The sequence below is a fragment of the Eutrigla gurnardus genome, assembly GCF_963514095.1.
Source record: "Eutrigla gurnardus genome assembly, chromosome: 16".
NCBI classification, from domain to species: Eukaryota; Metazoa; Chordata; class Actinopteri; order Perciformes; family Triglidae; genus Eutrigla; species Eutrigla gurnardus.
Window position 1 is genome coordinate 22,971,357 of NC_139927.1, and position 8,608 is coordinate 22,979,964.

An 8,608-nucleotide genomic window follows, 5' to 3' on the forward strand; every position below is an offset into this window, starting at 1 on the left:
TCTCACTATACACCAGATCACTAGGTTCTGTTATCACATCGCATGGATTCTCCTACCATTGCTACGCTGATGACACCCAGCTGTTCCTCTCTTTTCCCCCGTCCTCTGACGCTCACATTGCAACTCGCATCTCGGACTGTCTGGCTGACATCTCTGTCTGGACAACTGCACATCACCTCAAGCTTAACCTGAATAAAACCGAACTCCTCTTCATCCCAGGGAAAGACTGCCCTCGCATGGACCTGTCGGTCACTGTTGAGGGCATCACAGTATTTCCTTCCTCAACTGCGAGGAACCTGGGTGTAATCCTCGATGACCAACTATCCTGCACCCCCAACATCACTGCTGTGGCCCGATCCTGCAGATTTGCCCTCTACAATATCCGCAGGATTCGGACCTTCCTCACAAAGGATGCAACGCAGCTCTTGGTCCAAGCACTGGTCATCTCCCGCCTTGACTACTGCAACTCTCTCCTGGCCGGACTCCCGGCCTATGCGATTAAACCATTGCAGCGTATCCAGAACGCTGCAGCACGCCTTATCTTCAATCTACCCAAATTCTCCCACGTGACCCCCCTCCTCCGTGACCTCCACTGGCTCCCTGTTGCAGCACGCATCCAATTCAAGACGATGACACTGGCCTTCAGGGCCATCAATGGAACGGCACCTGCCTACCTTCAAACACTGGTCAAACCTCATGCCCCGAAGCGAGCACTCCGCTCCTCTACTTCAGCTGGCCGGCTGGTACCACCATCGCTGAAATCAAACAAATGTCGCTCAGCAAAGTCCAGACTCTTCTCTGTTCTGGCGCCTCAGTGGTGGAACGAACTCCCGACCAATGTCAGGACAGCAGAGTCATTTGCCATCTTCCGAAAAAGGCTCAAGACTCACCTGTTCAGACTTCACCTCGACTCTACATAGCATGACCCACTAACACCCTCCCTCGACCCCCCCCCCCCCCCCCCCCCCCGCAAAAAAAAAAAAAAAAAAAAAAAACTCGGATCGGAGCACTGTTACTCTTGAAGTACTACTTTACTCAGATGAGGACCTAACACTTGTTCTATTTTTAGCTCTTACTGCATCGGCAATGATACGTCGTGGTTTCTTTGTTTCCTTCTTTTGACAAATGTACTTATTGTAAGTCGCTTTGGACAAAAGCGTCTGCTAAATGACCTAAATGTAAATGTAAATGTAAAGGCTTTTCTTGTAACTACATTCGAATAAAAGTAGAGCTCCCTCTACTGGCTGTTTTGATGATTGAGTTTGGTTTGCAAGAGTGAAATCAGATGTGCGGTAAATAAAAAGGAGTTTAGTGGACTGTAAATGGAGTAATCCACATTGATCCTGATTAAATTCAAAGATTATTCAATCTTAATTCGAATTCAAGATTTATTCAACTCACACTCAGACAGATAGATCGAGACTTTGTGCTTTGATCCAAATTGTAATTAATAAAAAAATTGGAAAAAAAAAAGATTTTAGATTTTTTTTTTTCAAAATGTTTTCAATTTCTTTTCATTCCCTGTGTACCTCCCTCTCATTCAGGTAACAGCACATCCTTGCATGATCAACACCTGACAGTCATTGTCGAATAACTAGTTTATGATTAGTAATTTGACAATCACTAACATTGAAGATAATTTATCCGCTCACCGGAACAATTAATCTTCAATTGATTAAATTAAATTAATTTAGCCACAAATAATTAATTCACTTCATCCTAAATAGCAAAAATTTAGGAAACAAACTTACATTAGATTCTCTGAATTTAACATACTGTGTTGCTCCATCCAAACACACCCAAAAAGAAAACTCAATTACCAAACTACCTACACTTAACGGCTAAGCTAAAAGTCAAACATGGCTTCACCTGTTTCACTTCAATCCTATAGCCGAGGAGATCCTCTGAATATCCGACCTGGTACCTCACAGGAGGACAGCTGTGATGAGGAAAGAAAAGCTGAGCTAAAAGCTGAGATTTCCAGAATAGGCATGTCTCTCCATGCTAGTCAAAGGCATTCATTTACAGTGTTGGGAACGTTACTTTAAAAAAGTAATTAGTTATAGTTACTCACTACTTGTTCCAAAAAGTAACTGAGTTAGTAACTGAATTACTTTATAGTAAAAGTAATTAGTTACCAGGGAAAGTAACTATTTGCGTTACTGTAAAAAAAAAAGTTGCTTTATGTCAAAGAATTTGGATTTTTCTGAGCAGTTTTCACAAGTCAGTTGAAATGAGTAGAACAGACATCTCCACCTTGAAAATGCCAACTTTTCATCGGATTGCTCCGGACTCGCCATCTCTGCTGCTTCTTCGAATTAGGGATGGCCAAAACTAAAAATATTTTTGACCGACCACCGAACCTCATTAACCGGTTGAAACCGGTTAACTGATCAGATTAAAATGCGCTATTAAATGCGCTATTAAAATGACCCCCCCCCCTGATTTCGATTCGCGCTTGCTGCTTATCTCTCTCCCGTTCTGTCTCACTCACACACACTCTGCCCCGGCGCCGCCCTTCCACTCACTTCACTTTTTTAAATCCCCTACAGCGCGAAACATCGAGTCCCGCGGCTCATTTAGGAAAATGACAGCTCCGAGACGCTGCTTGTTTAGTTTTTAGGAGATGGTAGTGCTAATAATAATAAAGCAAGATGATTATTATCATGACCTTATCTGTTACCATTGAAAATCCTGAAATGTAGTAATGTCCGAATCCAAGCCCATCCAAGATAAAACGGGCACCTTCGGAATGCGTAAAAGACGCACCGGCGTGAAATGTTTTTATTTGGGCTATTAAGTAATATTTATGAAAAATTCAGTGTTAGGGATAAGTTGTTCATTTCACACAAAAATATCTTGTCATGAGATGGCAAACTGTAGTCTTGTAGTCTACTCCTATAGTCGTGTAGCGTGTAGTCTTGTGTATAATAATTGAGATTGCATTCTCCGCACCTCGCATGCGGGAATAATTAAAACTTGAGGAGAAATTATACAGTGGGAGACGCTGTGTCTGTCATATATCACAAAACAGGGTCAGAGCGCACAGCAGTAGACATAATGACGGCGAGACCCCGGTGCCTCCACGAGCCGCCGGGCCGTTCATCATCATCATCATCACCACCGTCTTCACCATCCACGCTCCACAGCTGCACCGGATTCCCATCCAACACCAGAACGGCGGGACACCGGGGCCAGCGTGGCCCTCGCGTGCTGCTCAGACCAGCAGCAGACCCAACTCCGGCTCCAGCTCACGGCAAGTTTGCACGTTTCTCCACGGACAACAGGCTGCCGAGACCAGGCACGAGCGGCGCGCAAACACGATCCTGACTTTTTTTTTTTAACCGACAACCGACAAATTCAATTCATAGTAACTCACCGCATTTAACGTTCAGTAACGATAACGGCGTTGTAACGACGGAAACAGTAATTAGTTAGATTACCCCGTTACTGAAAAAATAACGGCGTTACCTAACGCCGTTATTTTAAACGGCGTTATTCCAAACACTGTTCATTTATAACTCGAGACAAAGTCGAGAAACCGAACGATGAATTGCACGAGACAGAACATCGCCTCAAGAGAGCTAACAAAGAAATATTTGAGCTGAAAACTCAAATCAAAGACTACGTTAAGTGGGGAATAGCAGATCAAAAAGAGATCCGAGATCTGCAACAACAACTGATTGTTGCCAACGATGCAGTTGATGAGTTATATCGTCAACAGAAAGTCAATGAGGAAGAACTTGTGGATGCTAAGAAAGAGCTACAGTACTCTGACAAGCAGAATCGTAGGCTCAAATTCCTCCTTGATGATTCCCGTCATGAAGCGGAAAGAGATGCTTCATTTCTGGGACCGACTCGAGGAAAGTTTCCTCAAGATCCTCTCCAATCTTCCCACTTGAACATGGCTCCCACGTTCCATTCCACAGATTCATCTCCCACGTGATCACATTTTAATATCCATCCACTATATTTCTTAGAAATAGAAATTTGTGATTGTGTCTCTCCTCACGGGAACAATTGCAAAAAGACACTTGCGCTCAGAAAAAGACCCTAGAGTGTATGGACACAGCCCTTCTGTGTATAGTGTCTAATGTATCTCCTGCAGCAGAGTCAACCAGCGGTCTGGTAAAACCGCTTCCCACGGGGGGGGGGGGGGGGGGGGGGGGAATGGACAGCAGCAAAGAGGATAATGCAACAACAAAAGGAAAAAACAAAGGTAATAATAATTAAATAAACAGTAAAGATAGAGGTAATCCCCCCCCCCACATAAAAATCTAATCATAGATAGACTGAGTGGTTGAGTTCACATTATTGCACATATAAAATAGATATGATGAAATGTTGATATTGCACAGTGGTGTACATTGATATTTTTATATTAAAGTAGCTTTTAAAAGTAAAACTTTAAAAACGTACTGTGTTCTTATTGATTTATATATCCTGTCAAATATTTTCTGTACGTTTTATATTTATTCTTTCATTTGTATCATGAAGCACTTTAGGAACCACGTTTACTACTACAACTACTACTACTACGTCTACAACTGCTATCACTGCTTCTACTGCAAACTTTTCCTTTATGCTTTATTTTAATCTTCTATCCCTTTGGTTCAGCTCATACATGTTGCAGATAATGAAAATCTATAAAACACAACAGAACAATGCTACAAACTGAGTACCATTATGCAGCCTTTTACTTTTTACTTTATGGGATGAGTGCATTTTTTAAAAAGCCAAAATAAAATGTTTTAGAACAAACACATAAAGGTGAATGTAATACAAGAGAGAGGAACTAACAAAAGGAGGAAATATTGAAGGCGACTGTCTGGACACGAAGAAATAAAAAGTTTTACCGATGTGTTTTTCAGCTCAGCAGCTCCTTCTTGCTCCTCCTGTTGCCTCCTCTCTCTCTCTCTCTCTTTACTTCTGAAGCTGTGTGCCTCCAGCTGCTCCCCCCCTCTCTCCCTGAGATTGTCTATGCGGCTCACCCCCTCTACTCCCATCTGTTGGGGGAGAACAGAGGGAGGAGCTTCAGCACACAGACTCTTTCTGTACAAACCACCTCCTCTTTCATGACGTCGCTTCTCCTTCACCCAGACTTCACTCTGTCTTCTGTTTGTTTTGCTTTTCTGGAGTGATTTTCTCTCTTTTTGTTTCTTGTATGTTTTTTTTTTATTAAGTGCCAATCTGAGAGGCTGAGGTAATAAGGCAGGAAGAATTTTAGAAAAGTCCAGGTTTTCAGCTTCATGTAGAGACAATAAGCACATTTTCGCATTGCATTACTAGTGCGAGTTTGAGCGCAGGATCATTTGTGTTTATTTAAGGGAGAGGAGGCGGGGCTTTCCTCCATGTAGACACCAACAAGGTTTATCACGGCTGAAATCACCACTATTGCTGCTTTGTACATGTTGAAGTCCCAGATCCACCAGGAAACCAAACAGCGTCCTGTCTGGGTTCATGACATCAACCACAGCTGGATTCACTGAATCTAGCAAGACCCACATCAGCTGGTTTACTACAGCTGGAGGAACCCAAAATAAACTATTTTGTTATTATAATTATGTTTTATTTAATAGCAATAAACAAATACAATGATGCTGCAACAACTCCATAATGATGGTGATCAGTAAAATGTGTTAAGTCATGCTTTGTTTGGTCTGTCTGCAAGACCACAAGCTAATTACTTAAAACGCTTGTTTTCCGAATGGAGTCTGGTTGATGGGTGCTAGGCTATGCTAACATTGTAGTTGCTCCATCAACACTCCAAATAAGGTAATCTAGACATAAATACAGCCGAGACCTTGTTGATTGGACCACAGAAAGTCTCTGGTTTCTCCGCATAGTCTGGTCTGGTTTCTGGACTAATGTGAGTTACTATCGTAGACCTCTGGGGGACCACAGACCCAGGAGACAACATTAGTTTACTACATTTCTGATTCAGCAACATCAGGACGACGGGAGGAGAATCTCGATGTTGATAGGCGTTAGTGATACAAAATCACATGAAAAATCTTTGCATTAACATCGTATGTAATCACGAAACACAAAAACAAGTAATCATTATTTTCATCATAGATTAACACAATATTAAAAATATCAGAAGATATTGAAAACTAATGATTAAACAGCCAAGAGGTTGAGATGAATCTGGGACAAGAGGCAAGACTGTGTCAATCTAGTAGACAGAAGTCCAGGTCAAACGCCCGGCAGACAAACACAATCTGAGACTCGCTCATGAGACAATTTCAAGTCAAAACACAAATTAAATTAAATTAAAAATAAAAGAACCCACAAAACCGAGACAAATGGAAGACACCATTTTTGTATCAACAGAAATGTGTGGTGTATTCAGATTTTCACTCCAGCCACAATAAAAATGTAAACCACATCAAATCACAATCTTCAAATCACAAGACATCTTCTGCAGAGCGACAGAGAGCACAGAGGCTTGTTTCCTGAGAGGTCAAGGGTCACGGCGGACTTGAGTTTCAGTGTGTTCTAGCAGCGAGCTCAGAGACGGACACACCCATCCTGTCCCAGAGAGGGACGACGGCAACACAATGCACGGCTGACCCCACATGCATCAGCGACCTTTGACCGCTCTCATTTGAAACAAGATGGGAATCGCTGAGGGGAAACCTTGACAGCTGGAACGCCCCGACGGAGAGACGAGGAGGAAGAAGAAAGTTATGTAAACATGGACATCTGACAACAGATATTAACGTTCACGTGTTTAATGTACTAAACAGGTGATTCCGCATCATCTGTCAAAAAAACGATATGATGGATTACAGGTCCACCTCCCTGAGAGGACATCGTCACAGACAACACATACTCTTTGCATCACCACTAGACGTGCTGTTTTTTTCACACAGTCACACAGCAGATTGTGAAACGGCACAAAATTCAATCTATTATTTTCATGCTGAGCAACAAGTATTGTCTTTTTTTGGTGACGCTCAGCATAACTTTGTTTTGTTGGGACAAAATGTAAGTTCGGTTTAAGCAACAAAACCAACATTAGGTTTAATGTTGATAAACCATGAGTTGAAATATTTCAATATGCGCATGATGCAAATTTTGCAACTTTCTATGCAATCGTGAATAAAATGCACACACAACACACAGAGTAATATGAACAAGTTATCCCAGTCAAAGTGTTGCATCAGTAAACTTTGGGAGCTCAGAGACAGCACAAAACAAACACAAGGGAATAAACAATGAGAGACAGCCAAGAAGGTCTATATATAATAATAGTAAATAAAAATAATAGTAAAACAGGTCAGCTGAGTAGAGTTTGAGCAGTGAAACCCCCCAGCCCTCTGTCCTCCCGTGTTGTGTCTTGCTTCTCAGACAGAGAAAGTCTGCCGTCCACTTTTGTCTTCTTGTCCTATCGGCCATCTGCTAGCTTGTAGGACGCCCCACCACGGGCGACCCCTCCCATTCTTCACCAACAAAGACCCTACTCACCCCCTCCCCTCCCCCAGGCAGGCTTGAGGCCAACATATTGCAGGAATTCATCGGATTTGAAATGAAAAGAATCTGATTAATGTTCACATTAAGCTCTTGTGAGTTGAGGAATGCCACCTGTTGCCTAAAGTGGATTTTATCATCTGACGGGCATCAGGAGACTTTAAATATCAAGGCTTACATTTTATAAGGGCAAATATTTCTGATGTAATCTTTCAGGACTGCTCTTCAATCTTCAAATTGTCGAAGTGTCTGTTTTAGCTGCTGCAAAGAGTCTGATGTTGGTATTCTGGCGGGCCGCCACAAATAAATCAATGTATGGGAAACACTGGTGTGTGAACGAGAATGACAGGGAGAAAGAGTGCTATGCGGAGATGAATGAACAGAACGATATTTATATTTCAAAATCACGTTGAAAAAAAAAACCTGGAATCAACTTGTGGCGCTCAGTGTTGATTCTGTGGCGCTGCGCCACACATTGGTCTATGTATGGGAATCACTGCTATGTGTAATGAAGCTTTTGTGTCGAGGCTGAGAGGACACAGGAAACAGGAAGTCCAGATCAGCCGTAAATAGCAGGAAACTGAAACGCCTCCTGCTGCAGCAGATACACAAACCCTCAGACTGCTGCTTCCCTGCACACATTTATATATATCATGTGTAGTACTATATATCATTTTATACTTACAGTATATTTATATCATACCAAGGACTGTTTATACAGTCTGGAAACAGTAAAACTCATTTACATTAGAATCAATGGTGCAGAGATACTGTACTGGTGGAGGGTTCTAACCACTGATTCATCTGCTTCCTAATTAATCAATACATGGGTTTAATACATGTCAGGAAATACTAAACAAAACCATCAGCTGCATTTATTTAGAACACCATGAATAAGACAAAAGTTGCAAAAACTTTACATCACATTTCTTAGTGTTTTCTTTCATCCTCAGTCTCAGTATCTTCAGTCAAATGTTCTCATCAAAGTGCTGAAAGATTGTGCTGCAACCAACAAAATATCTTTTGTTTACTTCAAGGAAAAAAAGAAGCTGCAGGAGAAAGTCTTGCGCTGTACTTCTCTGCAAAACAAGAATATATTGAATGAAGGAAGATGTTTTTCGCATTCAGTTAG

At 41.9% G+C, this 8,608-nt stretch overlaps 1 protein-coding gene across 1 annotated transcript in view; it reads right to left on the reverse strand.

Moving 5' to 3' along the window:
• The window catches only part of LOC311027176 (rho guanine nucleotide exchange factor TIAM2-like), a 53,986-nt gene extending 49,027 nt beyond the window's left edge, over positions 1–4,959 (reverse strand). Inside the window, exon 1 of the mRNA XM_084031043.1 lies at positions 4,857–4,959. The gene's annotated coding sequence lies outside the window, so the exon portion shown is untranslated. The remainder of the gene's footprint in view (positions 1–4,856) is intronic.
• Positions 4,960–8,608: the final 3,649 nt, after the last annotated feature.